This window comes from Ceratotherium simum, chromosome 28 (assembly GCF_057802395.1).
Source record: "Ceratotherium simum simum isolate JZ-2026a chromosome 28, ASM5780239v1, whole genome shotgun sequence".
NCBI lineage: Eukaryota > Metazoa > Chordata > Mammalia > Perissodactyla > Rhinocerotidae > Ceratotherium > Ceratotherium simum.
This window is the reverse complement of record NC_141927.1, coordinates 39,245,249-39,266,422: the sequence shown is the minus strand read 5'-3', so window position 1 is coordinate 39,266,422 and position 21,174 is coordinate 39,245,249. Positions and strand designations below refer to the sequence as shown.

General features: G+C 41.4%; 1 protein-coding gene across 3 annotated transcripts in view; it reads left to right on the top strand.

Moving 5' to 3' along the window:
- Positions 1 to 21,174, top strand: part of SLC20A2 (solute carrier family 20 member 2) — a 107,284-nt gene that overhangs the window by 21,591 nt on the left and 64,519 nt on the right. Inside the window, exon 1 of one of the 3 annotated variants that reach the window (XM_004441209.3) lies at positions 13,920 to 14,143. The exons of the other annotated variants lie outside the window; for them this stretch is intronic. The gene's annotated coding sequence lies outside the window, so the exon portion shown is untranslated. Of the gene's footprint in view, positions 1 to 13,919; positions 14,144 to 21,174 lie in introns of those variants that run through there. 3 annotated transcript variants of the gene reach the window in all.

Below are 21,174 nucleotides of genomic sequence, written 5' to 3'. Positions count from 1 at the left end.
CAAAATATCCCTGATTACCCTTCAAATAATTGAAACAATGTAAAAATCTCTTAGGTTATGGAAATGAATAAATATTGTCAAAATTTTTTTATATAAAGCTTTAAAAGACAAAAGCTGTATCTCTCACACTAACAGTCTTAGAACAGGTTGGGGGTTGCTGCCACTTATGCCTCCATGGTTTCCTCTCCTAACAGTGCCGGAGAGGTGTAGGTTAGGGGTTAGGAAGTTGGGCCCCTCTGCTGACTGCTGTGTGAGCCTGTCTCCTGTGTCTGCTTCCTCGCTGGGGGAGGGAAGATAATGGTAGCACTTACACCACTGTGAGACAGCACTCAGGCTAGTGCTGGGCGCATGGAGAGGACTCAGTAAACGTTCTAGTACTGTATCTTCTGCTCTCACCTCTTGAGCTCCTTTCTATTTTTTTCTGTTTTAACAGGTACTGTCATCTATATGTCTTGCACTATCTTTTTTTTTTAATTAATTAATTTATTTTTTCCCCCAAAGCCCATGTAGATAGTTGTATGTCATAGCTGCACATCCCTCTAGTTGCTGTATGTGGGACGTGGCCTCAGCATGGCCGGGGAAGCGGTGTGTCGGTGCGCGCCCATGATCGAACCCGGGCCGCCAGCAGCGGAGCGCGAGCACTTAACCGCTAAGCCACGGGGCCAGCCCTGTCTTGCACTATCTTGAACATGGCATGTCAAAGACTAATTTTTTTATATCCCCACCCCCACCCCGGCCTCCCCTCATCCGAAACCTACTCCTGCTCTATCCTCCTGTCTCCTCTTTTTAATAAATGGATATTGCTCACCAGAGGTGGTAGGGGAAGAGGTTAACGCCGCAAGTTCTGGAGTCATACTGTCTGGAATTAAATTCCTGTCTCACCACTTATCGCCATGTGATCTTGAACAAACTACTTAATATCTCTAAATCTGTTTCTTCAATTATGAAATAGATATGATAGCAATCTGTCTTATAGAATTGGGAAAATTCCGTGAGATAAATACATGTTAAGTGCTTAGTATGGTTCCTGACACTTAAGTAAGTGCACAACACATGCTTGTTATAACTCTCAAGCTAGAAATGGGGGGGTCATCCTTAATACCTCGTCTTTCCCCTCACCTGAAAGTCATCAGTGCTATTGATTCTACCTCAGAAGTCTCTCTCTTCTTATCACTGCCTTTAGTTTAGGGCTTCTTAACTGAATCCATTTCTCAAAGAGGTTCATGTCTGTACATTTTTTGACAGGATGTGCGTTTTTCCTAAGGAAAGCGTTTTTAGCCTTTATCATTGACTTTCACACAGGTCAATGACCCGTAAAATGTTAATAACTTGGCTTAGACGCATCTCTCACCTGCATTCAGTAGCCTATAAACTGACATTCCTCCCCCAGTCTCTGTGCCTCTAATCTACTCTTCACGCTGTTGCCCAGTTAACTTGTTTTTTAGAAAACATTTTTACATCGCCATCCTACTTATACAGTTGTGTTGCCTCCCTGTTGCCTACAGCAGTGGTTCTCACCCCCAACCACATTCTAGAATCGCATGGGAAGCCTTTTTAAAAATGCTGATGGGGGCCGGACCCCTGGTGTAGCGGTCAAGTGCGTGCGCTCCGCTGCTGGTGGCCCGGGTTGGGATCCCGGGCGCGCACCGATGCACCGCTTGTCAGGCCATACTGTGGCGGCGTCCCATGTAAAGTGGAGGAAGGTGGGCACAGATGTTACCTCAGGGCTGGTCTTCCTCAGCAGAAAGAGGAGGATTGGCATGGATGTTAGCTCAGGGCTGATAGTCCTCAAAAAAAAATGCTGGTGCTCAGGCCCCATCCTAGACCAATTAATTGGTACTAACAAATACCAGACATCAGTATTTTGTTTTAAAGCTTCCCAGGAGATTTTAACGTGTAGCCAGAGTCGAGAGCCTCGGGGCTACAGGGTAATGGACTAACTTGTTGGCACGGCACCTAAGGACCTCAGCGACCTAGTGCTCATCTAATCTCCTACCTCCTCTCCCATTCATGGCCCGTCACTCACACTCTGGACACAGACTTTTTGCTATTCCCAGAACATGCTGTGTTGTTTCCTGCCTCTGAGCTTTCGCCTGTACTGATTGCTCTGTCTGAAGTGCCTTTCACCCTTTTTATGCCTGGTCATTTCCATCGCAAAACCTTCCCCCAAGCCTCAAAGAGAATTGCAACCCTTACTTTTGTACAAACTTCTGTTATAGGCCTTACACTATATATAATTACTTGCGTATCTATCCCCACACTACACTGGACCCCTAGAAGGTAGGATCCTTTTCATTTCTGTAGTGCCTGGCACCAGGTTAAGAAGCTTCCTGAGAATCTGATGAATACGTAAATGAGAATGAACAAATCTCTGGGGAATCAGGAAGTCCATGGGGCTGGGCAATGTAAGTAAATATGGTACACTAGATGTGGGGAGGAGGGCTCTGCAAGTTTTATCCTCTACTGTTGCTTTTTCATACTTTTATGAAAACGAAAGATCAAAGTATATGAAGTTTCTCAACTGGGTCTAGGAAAGGCGAGACCAGCTTTGAAAATACCTCCAAACATTGTTGAACATTATTGAACATAATAGCATAGAGTCGTGTCATCTTCGTCTGCTGAGACCCTGCAGAGATTTCTGAATGAGAGGTGGAGCATCAGCCAGTGTGACGATGGCAGCTGTTTATTGTGCCCAGTGGATCATCCTAACTTAGTTACTGATTTAAAGATAGCCTTACAGGGCCGGCCCCGTGGCTTAGCGGTTAAGTGCGCGCGCTCCGCTGCTGGCGGCCAGGGTTCGGATCCCGGGCGCGCACCGACGCACCACTTCTCCCACTATGCTGAGGCCGCGTCCCACATACAGCAACTAGAAGGATGTGCAACTATGACATACAACTATCTACTGGGGCTTTGGGGGGAAAATAAATAAATAAATAAATAAATAAATAAAAAAAAAAAAATAAAATAAAGATAGCCTTACATGGACAGTTCTCCAGACCATATGTTTCTAATTCTGATCTCACCCCTGGCCTTTGTGTTTTAGCTGCTGCCTAGTCCTTTTCTTGGCTATTTTTAGTATTTTTTTTTCTCAGTATGTCTCAGAATTGTCCAGCACATTCTAAAGAATCATAACTCAAATGTGATTTACTCTTCCTGTTTCTTCAGTGCCCAGGATTTTTTTTTTTTTTTTGGTGAGGAAGATCGGCCCTGAGCGAACATCTGGCAATCCTCCTCTTTTTGCTGAGAAAGACTGGCCCTGGGCTAACATCCATGCCCATCTTCCTCCACTGTATATGAGACTCCGCCACAGCATGGCTTGCCAAGTGGTGCGTTGGTGCGTACCCGGGATCCGAACCGGCGAACCCCAGGCCACCGCAGCGGAGCGCACGCACTTAACCGCCTGTGCCACCGGGCCGGCCCCTGTGCCCAGGATTAATTTAAGTTAAGGGTGATTTTGAAAGAGACTCCTTTAGTACACGATCTCAGAAAGATTCTTCTGGATATTGTCTGGGGGAAGTTTTGAGTTGTTTATTTGCCCTTTATCTTAGTTATTTTTCCGAATGCTGACCTACCACTACACTCTCATGAGAAGGGAGGTTTATTGAACACTTGCACAAAAACAGCAAGGGCGAGTCTGCTGTTGTGATTTGGGTGTACGTCATTCTGTTATACTGTGTATGAACAACTAAAATACCCTTTGTCTCACTGGCTGCTTGTTATTTTATAATCTTATATCTTATAAGCTTGAATAAGACGGACAAGATTTTTCTTATTCAAAATCAAAATGTTAGTTGGAATTTATTAATATGCTCCCCTTTTACGCTTCCACTTTTTTTGAGGGGGGAGGAGATCAGCCCTGTGCTAACATCTGCTAATCCTCTTTTTTTGCTGAGGAAGACTGGCCCTGGCCTAACATCTGTGCCCATCTTCCTCCACTTTATATGGGACGCCGCCATAGCATGGCTTGCCAAGCGGTGCGTCAGTGCGCGCCCGGGATCCGAACTGGCAAGCCCCGGGCTGCCGCAGCGGAGCGCGTGTACCCAAAAGGTTACGCCACCAGGCTGGCCCCAACCCTTCCATCATCTTATTTAAAAAGTTTTTAAAAAAAGCCTTAAAGAAATCTGGATCTGTCAAGGGCTCCTCCTTTAAATGTGGTTTACATGGAAGGATCTCAATTTACAAAACTAAAAAGAATAATTTTTAGTCATTTTTTAAGAGTATTTTTTGGGCCGGCTCCGTGGCTTGGCGGTTAAGTGCGCGCGCTCTGATGCTGGCGGCCCGGGTTCGGATCCCGGGCGTGCCCCGAGGCACCACTTCTCCGTCCAGCGCGGGACCGAGTCCCACGTACAGCAACTGGAAGGATGTGAACCTATGACATACAGCTGTTTACTGGGGCTTTGGGGGGAAAAAAATGAATAAATAAAATCTTTAAAAAAAAAAAAAAAGAGTATTTTTTAAAACAGATCTGAGTTGAAGAACTGGGAAATGCACCCTCTCCTGGCTAGCGAAGAGACAGGAATATATTGTGAAGAAAAAGAAGAGACCAACTCTTAGGATGAAAACAGTAAAGTCTAAGTGGATAATTGTCGATTATGTCACAGTCTACAGTCAACCACAGATACCCCGGTGCTGTTTGTCCTCTTTTCTTCTTCTTGTGAGCCAGGAGTCTGTCAGGAGCTGGTCTCTGGTTTGTCTGAGAATGGCCTCTTGGATTATTATAATTACTGGGCGATTATAGTTCTTAGAGCTGAGTCATTAATCCTGGTTTTTTGTTTATCGCTGCTACCTTGAAAAACGAGCACTCATTGGGGCACTTTTTTAAATGAAATACTTAGCACTTAAGAGATACAATTGTGTACATTCATCATCAGGAGACTAGGCTGTGCCCCCCTGAAGAAACTAGGCACCTACTGGATTCTTGTAGCCAAGAGAAATTAGAATCGGTTATGGATATTTCATCTCTTCCTGTCCGAGGCTGATGTTGAACTGCTTACCCTAAAAATGACCACTTGTCAGTTAATCTCGGGGGGAACAGACCCCATCCATTTACAGCAAAACTGTTAAAGATTAGAGAATAAATTCTTGATTTCCCAATTCTTTCGGTAAATTGGTACCAAGTATTGTGTTCTACCACACACTTGGGCACCTACCCTTCAAACAAATCTTACAAGTACTTGGGGACTTGAGTGGAATAGCCATGAGAACATATTTGAAATTATTAATAGCAAAACTGGTGGCTCTGGGCTGTTATGAGGGTCCTTTCAGTCTTACCCTGCAAGCTCCCTGTCCCCCTGACATAAGATGGAGAGAGAACCTAAAAACCCAGGACCCAAAGTAGATTCTCTCACTACCATGTACAGGTGGTTCAACCAGGAATTCCCCTTCGTTGTTATTTTATATGGCTAGAAAATATGTATTTAAAAAAATCTGTCCAAGTACTGTTCTGAGTGCTCTATGTGCATTAACTCATTTTTGCAACATCCTAGGAGGTAGGTTCTTTTTTTTTTTTTTTTTTTGTTTATTTATTGTTCCCCCAAAGCCCCAGTAGACAGTTGTAGGTCATAGCTGCACATCCTCCTAGTTGCTGTATGTGGGACTCGGCCTCAGCATGGCCAGAGAAGCAGTGTGTCGGTGCACGCCCGGGATCTGAACCCCGGGCCGCCAGTAGCGGAGCGCGCACACCTAACCGCTAAGCCACGGGGCCGGCCCAGGAGGTAGGTTCTTATCCTCATTTTACAGATGGGCAGAGAGAATTCTGTTAAATAACTTGCCTGTGGTCGCAGAGCTGGGAAGCTTTGAATTGAATGATCCCAGCAGTATGGCTCTATTCAAGTACCCCCCTACAGGCCTCTTTTCCTCAGAAAGTCTTACATTTCAAGTTAGAAAGTAGGGTAGCCCTTTCAAACCTGTGGATTGAAATAACAAAAATTAATATTTGGTGCTAATGTACCAAAAGATTTTGGAAGTCAGTAGCTTGTTGCCTGATTCTTAATAGTTTTCATAGAAGTGCATGGAGTAAACTGAGAAGTAGGTATTTATGATTAGCAGTTCAGTACAACTCGGTAATTCAGATTCTGTCCACCACCGCAGAGTTGGCAGTAAGGTTTGATTTGTTATGGGTAAAATTTACCTTTGCGTTATCTGTGAAAAAGAGCTTTCTAAACAAATAAATATCACAAGATTGCAGGAAATCTTCACTTATTTCAACAGCAGAATATTTTCAAATACTCTTGGCAGTATATGTATATTTTTAGTATCATCTGTTAACTGTCTTTAATGCTTTCGTCTTAAAAACAGAGAAAACTCAGTCTAGCATTTTGTTAATATAGTCAAGTCATAAAACTGCATTTAAAACTATTTTCAGTGTGGATATATAACTACCTGGAGCCAAATTGGACTGGAATTAATAAAATTTTGTTAACCTACCTTTTGTGGCTTTAAATATAATGGTTTTTCTAAAATCTCAAATTACAATACCTTTAAGGTTTCTTGTTTTAGATTAGCCTGAATACTAATAAATTATAGGGGTTCAGATTGTACTTAACAAGCCTATGCTTATCTTTCCATTGAAAGTGTATTTATTACATAAATACTAGTGTTCCTGTGTTTGAATCTGGCAGCTGGGCTGTGTCTGTCTAGCAGTTTCAAGTGTAGCCTCTTATATCAGCAAATGCAGAATTGTTGCCCCAAGAGAAAGGAGGAAACCCCTAGTTTCAAAGTAGGGGAGGGACAGTCTCTGTTCTTTTAATTGAGTGAAGGCTAACGGTGGGGCAAATGAAAACATGACTGACCCTTGTGCTCTAGGGAAATTCTCTACGAACTCCAAAGGGAAAAAATTAAAAATATATTTATCACCTCCTGCATACCAGGTACTGTTCTTGGTGATATAGCTATATTTAGACATATCTATCTTGCATAAACGTGAGTTTATTTAACAAAATGTTTATGTTTTAAGCACCACTCACTGTTCTACATGCTTTATAAATATAAATTCATTTAATCTTCATAATATCTAGTGAAGTCTGTATATTCTTATCCCCATTTTAAATATGATGAAACCGAGGCACAGAGAGTAATTGCTCAAGGTCAACAACTACTAAATGATAAAGCTAGAATTTGAACCCAGGCAATCTTGCCGTAGACTCTACACTCTCATTGGATACTTTATAGCATAGACTTGGAGAAATTAAGGAACTTCATCAGTAGTCAAAACAGCTATTAATTGATAGAGCTAGATTCTGAATCCAGGCCGTTCCCTGACATATACTTTCCCTTTTTCTGTCTTTGCTTATGTCATTGGTCCTATATAACGTTCTTTCCACTCCTTTAGCTGTTGAAAGCTCATCAGCATGCAGAGGCTCAATTCAAATGTCACATCTTCCAAGATGCCTTTCTTGATTGACCCAAGTGGAAACCTTTTCTTTTTTCCTTAGATTCCTAATGGAATGAAATTTTACCCTTTGGGAAACTTACTGATTACTCTCGTCTATGGTAGAAAGTTTATATACATTGTCATGTTTCTTATCAGTTTATAAGCCTCGTAAAGGCAGAACTGTCGTTCACACTATTTTCTCTTCTAGTCATGGGCATCCTGCCGTTCATACAAATCTTGCAAATGCTTGGGAGTTTCATAATGGCGGGAACCAACTGTTTTTTTGTTTGTTTGTGGTGAGGAATAGTGGCCCTGAGCTAACATCTGTGACAGTCTTCCTCTATTTTGTATGTGGGTCATCGCCACAGCGTGGCTAGATGAGTGGTGTGGTTCTGAACCTGTGAACCCCAGGCCGCTGAAGCAGAGTGCCAGAACTTAACCACTACGCCACTGGGCTGGCCCTAGAAACCAACTGTTTAATAAATTCCACTACTAGGAATGTATAGCAAGGGTAAAATTTCCCAGTATTATTCTAAGATACTTTAAAAAATCAATGATGTTAAAATAAGTATTTAAACAACAGCAGTAATAATACTGCCTTTACATTCACAGTCCTGGTGTAAATTGTTATAAATGTAATGTAAATATAAAATAGCTGAATTAGCTATTTATCGAAATTTTAAAAAGAACTGTCTCTGAGAGTTTGTTACTACGTATATCTTTTTTTCTTAGCTTACAAAAAATGAATGCTAAAGAAAAAATGGCTTATTCTTTTTAGAGTTAGATTTCTCTGCTCATGTGTGTGTGTAAATTGGTACTCTGATCCATTTCTGAAGTATTAAGTCAGACTGAATAGCTGTGAACTATGCCGGTGTAATCACTGTGAAGGCTAGGATGGAGAAATTGTTTCTTTAGCATATGTAGTTGTAGCGTTAAAGGCCATATATATTTGTTACAAATTATAGGATGAAATAGAGCACTTACCATTTTAGCAATTTTATAATCAGACCGTATCACTGTTTCATTTTTGTTTAATTAATATCGTAGTTGATATGACAGATAAAGTAAATATAGTAATCAGAACTGTGAATTTTAAGAATAAGATACACGTCGATTAATCTTAAAAGGTTTCATTTGGAGATAAGTGGATGGAATATTATAGACTTTTTGAAGATATATATACATTCATGCATCGCTTAATGATGAGGATATGTTCTGAGAAACGTGCTATTGGGCGATTTTGTCATTGTGTGAACATCGTAGAGTGTACTTACACAAACCTAGATGGTATTGCCTACTACACACCTAGGCTGTATGATACATATCTTATGGGACCGTTGTTGTGAATGTGATCCCTCGTTGACCGACACCTCATTTTGTGGCACATGACTGTGTTAGTGAGCTTTTGCTGTATAATAAACCACCTAATACTCGTGGCTTAGAAAAGCAAACATTTATGTCTCACAATTCTGTAGGTCACCTAGGTGGTTCTTCTACTTTGAGCTAGCCTGGCTGGTGTCTGCAGTTGGCTGGCAGCTTGGCTGGGCCACATGATCAAGGATGGCCTCACTCACATGTCAGGCAGTCATCATGGTGGCTGGTGTAGAGGCCTCAGCAGCAGATGGCGCATCTTTGCTCCATGTAGTCTTCTCATCCTCAGTAGGCTAGCCAGGGCTTCTTCATGTGATGCTCTAAGGGTTCCAAGTGCAGCAAGAGAGGGCAAGCCCCGATGGGTCAGCACTTTTCACGTGTCTGGTTTGCTGTTGTCCTGCTGTCAACCCAGAGTCAATGTGGGAAGGGACTACCAAAGGGTATGGATACAGGGAAGCAGGAACAAATAGGGGGTCATTACTGCGACAATCTACCAAGATATGGAATTTGTATGTACTATTTTGTCAGTGTCCCTAAATTCTGATTCAACCTTAGGTTAGCAACATGAGGTGATATAATAGAGAAGAACTGAGCAGGCTGTCAAAGCTACAGAGTTTTCAAAGAGACAGTTTATAGACCCTGGGTTTCCCTGAAATACTTAACAATCATTTGAAACCCTGTTCAACTTTTAGTTTTTCAAACTTTGAGCTCTAAAAGTAGGGAGCCTTTAATCCTCACTCAGTAAATGTCCCAAATTGATCTTCAGCAAGCACTGCACTAAAGGGAGAAGGGGTGTGATCATAATGGCCACAGCTGTTTATGGAGAGCTCCTCTGTGCTGATGCCGCCCGCCACCTCGGGGTTCTGACGCTGCCCCTTGATGTTGGCAGTAACCGGATTTTACAGGTGAGGACGGGGACTCACAGGCTAGCTAAGTTGCCTGAGGTCATGTAGCTGGTAGTAGGGGCTACGCTTTGAACTCAGGTCTTTCTGACTCTACCGCTACAGTCCAAAGAAGAGTTTCCTCCCTAATGGGCTGATAATGTTTTTTTCCAGCATTGAAGGCCTTGAGTATTTTATGTCGTCCTCTGAAGAACCAGGAACCATGGTGAAACGTGAATTTGTTTTCTCTTTCTATGCGTTCCCTGCTCGACCACCTTCACTAGTTGGACCAAATAACCAGGTTTTAATCTGAAGATGATAAATAGCTCAGAATGGAAACTTTATTCCGGGTTCTCGATGTAATTTTTAAATATTTTGGAATAATTGATCGCTCCATGGTTTATCCATGCCTCTTCTAAAGTTCCAAAATAAAATTCAGAATCCTGAGATATCCCAAAACATATATTTAAAATTTCATTAGAAAATAACCTTCATTTAAAAAACAAGCTGTGCTCCCCTTATATGCTTCCGTATCTGTGTCTTCATCCTTCACAGAGTGTTGTATTTCCCCGGGGGGTCTGTCCCTCTCGTAAAATGTGAGCTCCCTGAATACAGGGCCCTGGTCTTTCCTCTCTGTATCCCCTGCACCTAGCCCCGGAACAGGAACATTCTAACTTTTGTTACATGATTTTATAACTGAATTCTATGCTTAGGGAGAAGTGCTTTTCTTCTCCCTCCTTTTGGTGTATTTGGCCTCATTTTAGTCCTTTCTTTCTCCTTTCTAAATCATTTTTCCTCCTCTTTCATTCTGTCTCAGTTCTTCAGCTTTCCATTTCTCCCCATATCTCATTAGTAATTTTTATATTCTTACATGTTGAAATAATAGTATCTTGGATATATTAAGTTAAATAAAATATTAAAATTAATTTTGCCGTTTATTTTTACTTCTTTACTGTGACTACTAGAAAATTTTAAATTACATATGTAGCTGCTCTAGAGGGTTGATATCCAGGTTAATTCATTAATGCGAGTTCATAAAAACAGTCTTTTTTTTGTTTTTGTTTAATTTCATGGATCTGTTGGACTAAAGAACCCTTCGATCACCACCCTCCACTTGCCTGTCCCTCCTCCCCACCATCACCACCCTCCACTTGCCTGTCCCTCCTCCCCACCATCACCACCCTCCACTTGCCTGTCCCTCCTCCCCACCATCACCACCCTCCACTTGCCTGTCCCTCCTCCCCACCATCACCACCCTCCACTTGCCTGTCCCTCCTCCCCACCATCACCACCCTCCACTTGCCTGTCCCTCCTCCCCACCATCACCACCCTCCACTTGCCTGTGCCTCCTCCCCACCATCACCACCCTCCACTTGCCTGTCCCTCCTCCCCACCATCACCACCCTCCACTTGCCTGTGCCTCCTCCCCACCATCACCACCCTCCACTTGCCTGTGCCTCCTCCCCACCATCACCACCCTCCACTTGCCTGTCCCTCCTCCCCACCATCACCACCCTCCACTTGCCTGTCCCTCCTCCCCACCATCACCACCCTCCACTTGCCTGTCCCTCCTCCCCACCATCACCACCCTCCACTTGCCTGTCCCTCCTCCCCACCATCACCACCCTCCACTTGCCTGTGCCTCCTCCCCACCATCACCACCCTCCACTTGCCTGTCCCTCCTCCCCACCATCACCACCCTCCACTTGCCTATCCCTCCTCCCCCACCATCAAAAATTCATGGCAACAAATGGGAAGAATTTACCTTGCTTTTAATGATGCACATAGATTTTTCTCTAAGTCTTAAGTATGCCTAGAACAGAAGTACAGTTGACTCTTAAATTATTTTCGCTAATAAAAATGAAGCAACAGAGTGACTAATGTAATTGGAGGATACACTATTTTCTTTGGAATGTTTTGGTTCTTGCATTTTGAAACAGGTATGGCTGCTGTTGAAAGAAACAGTGGAGTCATACTCAGCATATTTGACATATGAGGAACTGGAAAACTGCTCAGTGTCCCCTGCCTTCAGTATAATAGATGTAGGATCCACTATCTTGTTCCTCTCTGATGCAAAATCTGGTGCATAAATAAACTTGGCATATTTGCTTTTTCTTACTGTCTGGTTTAGGAAAGAAATAATGTTTTGGCTTAGAAACTCCTCTACTGAACTATGACATAATAGGATAAGGATAATTGTGTCAAAAATAGCCTCACAGTGTCTTCTTTTGGCATTAAGAATTGAAGAGTAAGTTTGCTGTGGATCAGAGGGAATTAATTACATTAATCAGAGGTCAGCTATCTTTGATAAGTGTGTAACTTCTTCCTTTTGGCTCTGAGTGGGATGCCCACCTCCAGTGACTGGGTTGGGGTGGTGGTGAGTGTGCGCCAGCTACCATCTTGTGGAGGTGGAGCAAGTGCTGGCTACAGCTGCCAGTTGGGCAGTGGGGGTGGAATCCCAGACTAGCAACCAGCAGTTTTTGTAAACAATCGGGGGGGCGGGGCAGGGGGAGGCATTGTGCTTGTGGTTACCAGCTCATGCCAATGAAAATCAACCCATTTGCCATTCTGGGTATGGGTGCCACGGGTGGACAATCTTCCTAAGGACATGATCATATCTTAAGGATCCATGGTTACAGGATACCTGCCTGCAATAGAGAGTCAAAGAGTAAATCCCTGAGTAAATTTGGGAGTTGAGTAGAATAAATCTCTTGAAGTCTAAATTGACAAACAACATTTTTAAATTAGGAAAACAAACAGCACTGAAAAGATCTATAGGATTATAGCTAAATGGTTAATATGGAAGGCATGTCATAGAGAGGGTTGGAGGGGATGGAGTAATTCAGTGTGGATTCAGAGAGAAGCCTTGGACAGGTCATTGAATTTCCCCGTTTACCCATCTGTTTAAAAAAAATGGAAAAACGATTAACTCCCAGAGATGTTTGGAGGTTTAATTGATTTTTTTTTCTTTTTTCACTGAGGAAGATTCTCCCTGAGCTAACATCTGTGCCAGTCTTCCTCTATTTTGTATGTGGGACACCGCCACAGCATGGCCGCCAATGAGTGGTGTAGGTCCGCGCGCAGGAACTGAACCTGGGCCGCCGAAGCAGAGCATGCTGAACTTAATCACTAGGCCATGGGGCTGGCCCTGATTGATGTTTTGATATCTTTCATAAAGCATCCAGTAAGAGCAAAAGATGTCATCAGAACTTAAACGTCTAGGGGCCAGCCCCGTGGCGCAAGCAGTTAAGTGCGCGTGCTCCACTGTGGCGGCCCGGGGTTCGCTGGTTCAGATCCCGGGTGCGCACCGATGCACTGCTTGTCAGGCCATGCTGTGGCAGGCGTCCCATGTGGAATGGAGGAAGATGGGCATGGATGTTAGCCCAGGGCCAGTCTTACTCAGCAAAAAGAGGAGGATTGGCAGATGTTAGCTCAGGGCCGATCTTCCTCCCCCCCCAAAAAAAAAGAACTTAAACGTCTAAAACAAACTAGTCTGAACCATCTTGAGTAGATATTAAGCAATTCTGTGTCTTTGATGTACATTGTATTTATTAAGGGAGTTTCTATTTTTTAAGCAAAGTTCCATGTTACTTGTAATTTTTTAAAAAATACCACCTGTATACTTGGGGTCTTTAACTTGAGCTTCAACATGCTTTATAGATGGTCAGTAACCTATAGAGGACCACTTACCAGTTCCAGCCAGCCAGGCAGTTAAATGCACTTCAAAATGCTTTTTGCCAAGGATGATGCCTTTTGCAAATATTTGAGATGTTCGTTCTCGGTTGTAATTTATTAGTGAACCTATGTCCTCATGGCAACTCTTTGGGAGGTGCAGAAGACAAAGCCAGAAAGCAAGTAAACAAAATTAGTTCATTATATATCAAGAAAAAAGCTTTCATTTAAGGCTACTTGTTGATAGACTTATTGGTATGTGTATTTGATGCCTATTTAGTTTCACATAGTCTCGCATCTACTCATACTGTTTAAATAATCTGATGGTGTCCTTTCACTTGGCTTTTCCTTGTGAAGAGCATACAGCACTGCCACCTTGTTGCCAAAGTTTTGTCTGATTTGAAAGCTTAAAAATCAAGTGAATGCCTGTTGTGAAAAAGAGCTTACTCTTTCTCTTTGTCAGTACTTGCAAAAACAACTTAAAAGAAGTTAGTATTATTGGACTGAAGTCAATAATTAGCATAATCATGATGCTATGTATTGTTCACAGAGCACGCCCCTTGGCCAGATTTCCCATTAAGAGGACACCGACGTTGTCCTAGTGAATAAATCCCCGCACACATGATGCATAGCAGCGAGTTCCTGCCTGCTGCGCCGGGGCAGTTAATTTTAGCCAGGATTTGTTCTATGAGTTGTAAAACTGTTTACCCAAGTAGAAGTTAGTAAGCTGAAATGTGACTTCTCGGCCTAGTGTGATGGGATATCTATTTTAGACTTCAGATTGTGTTTATGATCCGGAGAGCAGTCTTCTGAAGAATTGCTGCTCAGATTTCCTTTGAAAGTACTTGTAAGTACTGGGTGAACTTTTAAGATTTCTCTTTGTTCTTTTCTTCTTAAATCTTCCTAACATTGCCATCATAGTAATTTTTTATCTCTTAGGAAAACTGGAAACTTTGGAGTGGGTACTTTAGAGGATCCTAAGGATGGTGGCAAAAGGTTTTTCTTTAAATGTGTCTTACTGCAAGAAACCTGCCTTATTCAATTTTCCCAAGAGAAAGTATTTCATTCTTACTATTTTTGTCTTTGCAAAAGCAGTCTGTAGATTATTACTTATTTTATCTGTTAAAATATTTGATTAATGGAAATAGTTGTATCATTGAGCTTTATTTTCTATAGTAATCTAATTCTTATTAGAAAATAATGTTGAAAGCGGCTTCCTGTTATAACATACCCACCCTGAGCTACAAGTTTATGCTCCAGAAATAATGAGTGTCAAGTGTAATTTTGTAAAATGTATAGATGGACAGTTTTTATTTTTTTAAGGAGGATTTTGTTCTTCTAAAGAGGATTTTATTTTGCTTAAAAATAGACGCATGTACTCCTAAAGAGAAGCACTTAAAAAAATAAAATAAATTTAGGAGGAATGCTTTAGAAAGTAATTGAAAGCATCCTCTGGAAGATTGAGTTTGTTGTCAAAATTAACCAAAGGCCATGAAATTCTCTAATTTTAACTACTCTTAACAAGTCATTGCCAACTTAAATTTGGACTGAAGAAAACTAAGGATTTTAATATTGAACATTTTAAATTAAATCTGAATCACTCTGCTTAAAGTATTTTAATTCAGAGTACACTGACTTCATGCCAAACAACTTGCTATAACACACAACCAGGCAGGAATTTCTTTATCAATTAACGCATAAATTATATCCCCTCCAGAAATGTTGATTTTAATGAAACAGTTCTAATAGGTGGTGTAGTAGCTGCTTGCCAGGCATCCACATATCTATTCTCTCTATGAGCAAGGAGAGAAGCATGCCCTCAAGTGCCATTTTCCCATTTTGAAAAGCTTTATTTAAAGACTTCTTTGTTATTATGCATTGTCTGATTTTAAATCCAAATGACCTAAGGTGTCAACAATGAAAGGAAATGTTTCAGTGGTACATTTAGTAGGAAAAGAATGTAAGAAGGGAAAATAGAACTGAGTTCTTAGGCTATTTTTAGAAAGAAACTTTTTTTAAAACTTAAGTTTTTTATTGAGCAGAAGAGAAATTTGCAGTCCAGATTAACTGTAATTGTAACAGACAAGTCAGTAATGTTATCCTCAGTGGTAAAAGGGACTTTGTTTCAGTATGTGCTTTATAATATATACTTTTATCCAAAGAAAGTAACCTTTCTTATTCTTACTTTTAATTGTTCATAAGACACCATCAGAATCTCAGTGGAGTGTTTTTAAAGGTATAGTGTAGTTAGATATTAGATAGTTTTCAAGCTGTTATTCATAAATCAATTGTAGTTTAGTCTTGCAAAAAAGAAAAGCTGTTTAAAATGTATCCATTTTTCAATTTAACAGAAAGAAGTTTCCATAGGTGTTTTTATTACTAGGAAGCATGTGTTCCTTTAGGAGGAATTGCTAAAATGCTCATAAACACTTTCAGAGTGTTTCTTCTAATGATTTATGTGCTGTGAGAGAGTGATACAGGTGAATGAAAGAGGAGATCATTTTGATTATGTGTCAGTGTCGGAATTTCTCATGCTCGCTGGTGCCGTGGTTCTCTTCACTGCTTCTTGCCCTGTGTGCCTGATGAAGTGATACCGGTCATGGCTCCCTCCTGAGTAGAGGCTCTCTTGACTAGTCATGACCTTGGGCATGACAGATCACAATGAGCTCAGCTCAGAGTCGCACAGTGGGGGTCCAGATGCCGAGAAACATGGGCAGCTCTGTGGCCTGTAGCAATGTCCAGCAGCCCAGGGCTCCATCCACGTGCTGTGCACACCTGCACCTTCAATCGCCATCGCCTTTACCTGCAGGTAACTTTCTGCCTATCTGTCCTCCAGTCCCGTTGAAGCCACTCTCACTGGTGGCCCACCCTCTCATCTTAGTCTTCTACCTCTTACAGTAGTTAGAGACCCAGAGCTCCTGGCTGCACTAGATGTATTTTACTGTGACTTTACTCCTCGAGAATAGCCTTCTGCCCTGAAGCTTTGAGGGATTTTTCAGGGAAACAGAAAGGAATCTTTTCTCTGGGTCCTGTTCATCCACATGAGGTTTTTAATAGGTAACTTGTCTGCCTGGCTATATGGGAACTACATTATCCAACAGCTTACCTTTTGGTTTGGAGCTGAATGCAGGTGCTCGGTGATACATCCCTAGAATGTTCTCTTTCAAAAGGAAATGTTATGGGAATAGGCTTTGTTATATTGAGTTTCAACCATTTTATCTAAAATGAGCAGTGAGCAGAGGGACACCTTCAGCTTTGCCTGTTTCGTCCGCAAGTGTATGGTGATAGGATCCAACTCTCGGCAGGAATGTGGATTTCTCCGGGAAATACTGGGACTGCTGTTATTATCTAGCATGTGTTAAGCATCCCCAGAGCACATACGATGCACAAAGAAAGCATAGTTCCTACTCTCAAAGAACTCACGTGCTGAATTAGGCAGTACACAGAGACTGGGCCCCCAACATACACACTGAGTAAACTGGCAGAAAAAAGAATATGAACACAAAGAAAAGGAAAACAGGAAGGAGTGGGGTGGGTCGAGGGCAGCTCATGGGTTAGCTTTCAGTTCATTTGTGTCTTTTGCCAAATGGATTAGGAGAGACTGCAGTGCCACCAGGGTGCTGCTTCCCCCTCTCTTCTAGCAGCTGGGGAAGTGATGGAGATGAGTGCAAGACCGACCCCAGAAGCCTTATCCTTAATTCCACTTCTCTGTTACAGTTCCCCCACAAAGGGAAGGAGATTCGGTAGTTTCACCTGCACCTGGAACTACTATTATTCTCTACAGGAGGTAAACTTGGTATCTCATCAAGTCCAATAAATTTAAGAAGCATCTGTCTGCATATAATGATATTTGGATAGAAATCTGAATTTGGGTTCCAGATTTTCTCTCCCCTCCAAACTGATATGCAGTTGAACAAGTTGCTTAACCCTACACTCGTTTAGGATGTTGAGTCACTGTTAAATTAGTTAGAGAAGTCTTTGAGCTTCTCAGAAGAAAGGCCTTGGGAAGGTCAGCTAGGCATTACTGCAGCTCATAAAGGAGTCAGAAGAGCATGATTCACAAGGGAACTAATAAGGCAGGTTTGGGTATTGGAGATTAATAGGAGGATGCTGTATGAATTGTGAGTCATTTTTCCCTTTATACTCAACCTCATCCAGTCTGACTAAGGTTCTGGGGCTAGTTCATGGCTCCACAACTAAGAGAGACTTGGAGAGGGCTCAACAGAGAACCTCAAAAAATGATTAAAGGGTTGAAAAGTGATACCTATGATAAGATGTTAGGGAACTTCTATTATTTAGTCTGGAGGGAGAAAAAATGACGAGGACTCTTGAACTGTTATTTAAGTATATGTATGCCTCAGTACCAAGGAGTGATGACCAACTGGTATCTATTTCCATTGAGAATATAAGGGTTCAGTCCAGCAAGGGTTAGGTTAGAACCGTGGTCCTCACAGTGTGGTCTCGGTACCCTCAAGCATCAGCACCACCTGGGAACTTGTGAGAAATGCACATTCTCAGGCCCCACCTACGACCTATTGATTCAGAAACTGTGGAGGTGGGGTCCAGCAATCTATGTTTTAACAGGCCCCCCCAAAAGATTCTAATGCACATGAAAGTTTGAGGACCACTAGAGGAGATATAAAGAAGAAGGGTATTATAAAATGGAGAATTTGGATACTAGAAAAATGTAAACTTTTTTCCTGAAGTCATCTAAAAATAGGTTTATATTTGTTTGCGATGTTTGCAATATTCTCTCTGAAATCAGGAGATAAATGACCTCTCCAAGTCCCTTCCAGCCCTGACTTTGCTCTGGATTTCTTCTGTCCCTTAGGAAGATTAATAATTAACCAGGAAAATTTTGCAATTACTTTCCTGAACTCGGTAGTTAAGACAATGCCCGTTTACAAATGAGGATCAGATAGTAATGTTGATCAAATAGAATCAAGTAGTAATGTTGTGTTATCAGATATATCCTACTTTAATTCATCACAATGTTATTAAATAGACTCTCTCCTCCCCATGTGACTTTTTACAGCCACCTGAAGGGAAATTTGGGCAAGGTCAAAATGAGGAGGCCCTCGATGTTAGCCTGTGATCATTTCACAGACTGCTGGCTGGATCAGTTGCTCTCTTCACGAAGCCCATTTCAGAAGACAGGTGGCTGTAGGGAAAGTTCGACTCTACCCCATTTTCCCAACTCAGTCACTTTCACAGGAGGAGAAATCGGTCAGTGAGCTGTTGTACCACCTGCAGGAATGCCATTCCCCATCCCTGCCATGGGGAATTCCATCTGACATCCTGGCAGTAGGGGCAAAGTGGGAGGACCTACAGAGGACGCAAGTCCAGGATCCTGTGCTATCAGCTCAGTGGGTCTCCAGTCGAGGTGGAGGATGGTGACCTATTTCATCTTGACGTTTCTGTATCTGCAGCAAATAGGCAATGATACACATCATGGGCACTTAATAGAAATAAATGGTTAATTATCCAGTTGAAATGTCCAAGGTCACAGGTGTCCTGCCCTCTCCCACGCACTTAGTTAACTAGAGTCAGGAAGTTGGCAGTGCTTGCCCTTCCCAGTCCGAATAGTTACTGCTAAGAGTCCCTGTACTCACCCCTCTTTTTGCGCATAAAATAAATGCATCTTGATTTAGTTATGTCATTGCTTTTGTATATTTTTCCTTTGTGCCTTGGCTTGATGGAATTGTCTTGGGTTGAAAACACCAACTACTGAGGGTGTCTATTTGTTATACTTTGTACAGCGTTTAGTACAATAAAAGCTCTTTGTGATCTTAATGAAGAAAGGTTCTCTGAGGACGTGTGTTGCCATTGCTGCTTAAAAAGTGTCACACAAGCGGCACACTGCCATCTCCAGGGACGACATGCTCTCCTGTGGCCAGGGCGGTGTGGCCCTGTTATTTTAGCACTGAAAAATGTGGTAGATAGAATCCTTGGCTTTTCTAGTTGTGGTTAATTACAGATTTGCAGAGTGTTAAAAACTCCTTGAAGTGCGAAAAGATAAGGGAGGGCGGTTTGTCTCAGACTCTAGTTCTGCCTGGTCCTGGGAGCCAGAGGGATGAGGTGGCAAGTGCTTATACTGATGTTGTTACGCAGTCTTTGGACCTCGTTATGTTTGAAAAAACTGACCTCTCGGACATTAAGTGCATTAAACAGTGCAGACGCTGTTGTTTTCTATGTCTGTGTCTGTTTACAGAGTATGTGAGGCCCAGTGAGTGTGGTGGTTGCACACTGATAAGGTAGACGTGTCTCTCCATGCAGGGGCAGAGAGAGCTGATTTTTAACACCCTGAATTAGTCTCTGAGTGTAAAATATTTTCTTTAAAACCTGTGCACTCTCAATAACTATAAATCCAATAGGGAAAATTCCAAATGGCTGGTTGACCTGGTTCTTAACGATAGAAGGCAAAAGGCTATTTTCATTTCTATACAAAGAGAAATTACTAAATAGCCATTCTTTTTGGTATTTCACCCTGGCAAAAATAATTTTGTTTCTAAAATCAATCTTATGTCTAGCCACCTATGTATCATTAAAAATGAAAGTGGTTAAGTGGTTTGGGATAAACGTTGTCTCATTATAGTTGTTCAGTCAAAAAAATTAAACTTGAAGAGAAAGGAGGAAAAAAACTTTGCTTATTATTAGATTACACAAGAATAACTGACCTAATAATTCAGTAAAATATGCCCAGAAACAACCCAATAAAGTACTAGTTAAATAATTTATGGTGTTGCCTTATATAGAATGCAACACTGTACAGCCACTTAAAATGATGACATTAGATCTACAGTGAGTAAAACTAGCAGGTTACAAAATACAGATGTATGACCCCATTTTTTTTAATGGAAGGCATTTTTTTTAATGGCTTAATGGCTTGAATTCCTTTTTTAAAAGGAAGGCACATATATTTACATGAAAAAAGAATGCTATGTACCAAATGTAAACAATGGTTATCTCTAGGAGATGAGCTGACATGTGATGTTTTTCTCCTTACTTTTTGGTTTACCTGTATTTTAGATTTTTTTTTCTTCATTGAGCATACATTACTTATGCAATAATGAAAAACTTTCTTTTTAAAAAAAGAACTATTTTAATTCATTTTTATTTTGACTTTTATATTTTATTTAATTTGGCAGTGGCCTCTTAATGACTTACATAAGTAATGCTTACCCGAGCAGATAAAACTAGTACACCAAAATGTGCACAAAAACAATGGTTATTTTGCATTGGTGGGCTAGGAGCATTTTTCCTCATTTTGCTTTCTACTTTTCTGTATTTACCAAATATTTTATACAAGTGCATATTTTTAAAATGGAAAAATTTGACTTGATCTTGGCTCTTGGGAAGAGACCCACACAAACTGATATATGTAGCAGTTATTGGTAAAGGTTAATTCTGTTAATTCTGCAGTATAAAAGGTCATCAGCAAGGGTTTGCTTTCACTACTTACTGCTCTGGATGTTCAGTGAACTCTAATATGATCTCAAGTTGGCCAAGATCTCAGATTCAGTATTATTTGGAGATCAAAGGGAGCAAAGGGGAATCCAGCATATTTTTAAGTCATTAAAAAAATACTTCTGGTGTTAGGATTATCCATTTAAATTTTGTAAGGGACCGACCATCATTCTAGATCTTAGATGTCAAGTAGTGAATGATGGAACCATATGCCGTAGACCTCAGATAATATTTTGAGTGACAGTGATGAGGGATGATGGAAAGAATAAGTCACCTAGTATTTCCAAAGCACTTATCTTTGTAGTATCAAAGTGTATCTCACTAGTGTTTACTAAAAGTGGTAGCACTTAAGAGAGTACTGACTCCCTCAATTATTTTTGCCAAATGCTGCTAGGGTGTCCTTGTGGTCTT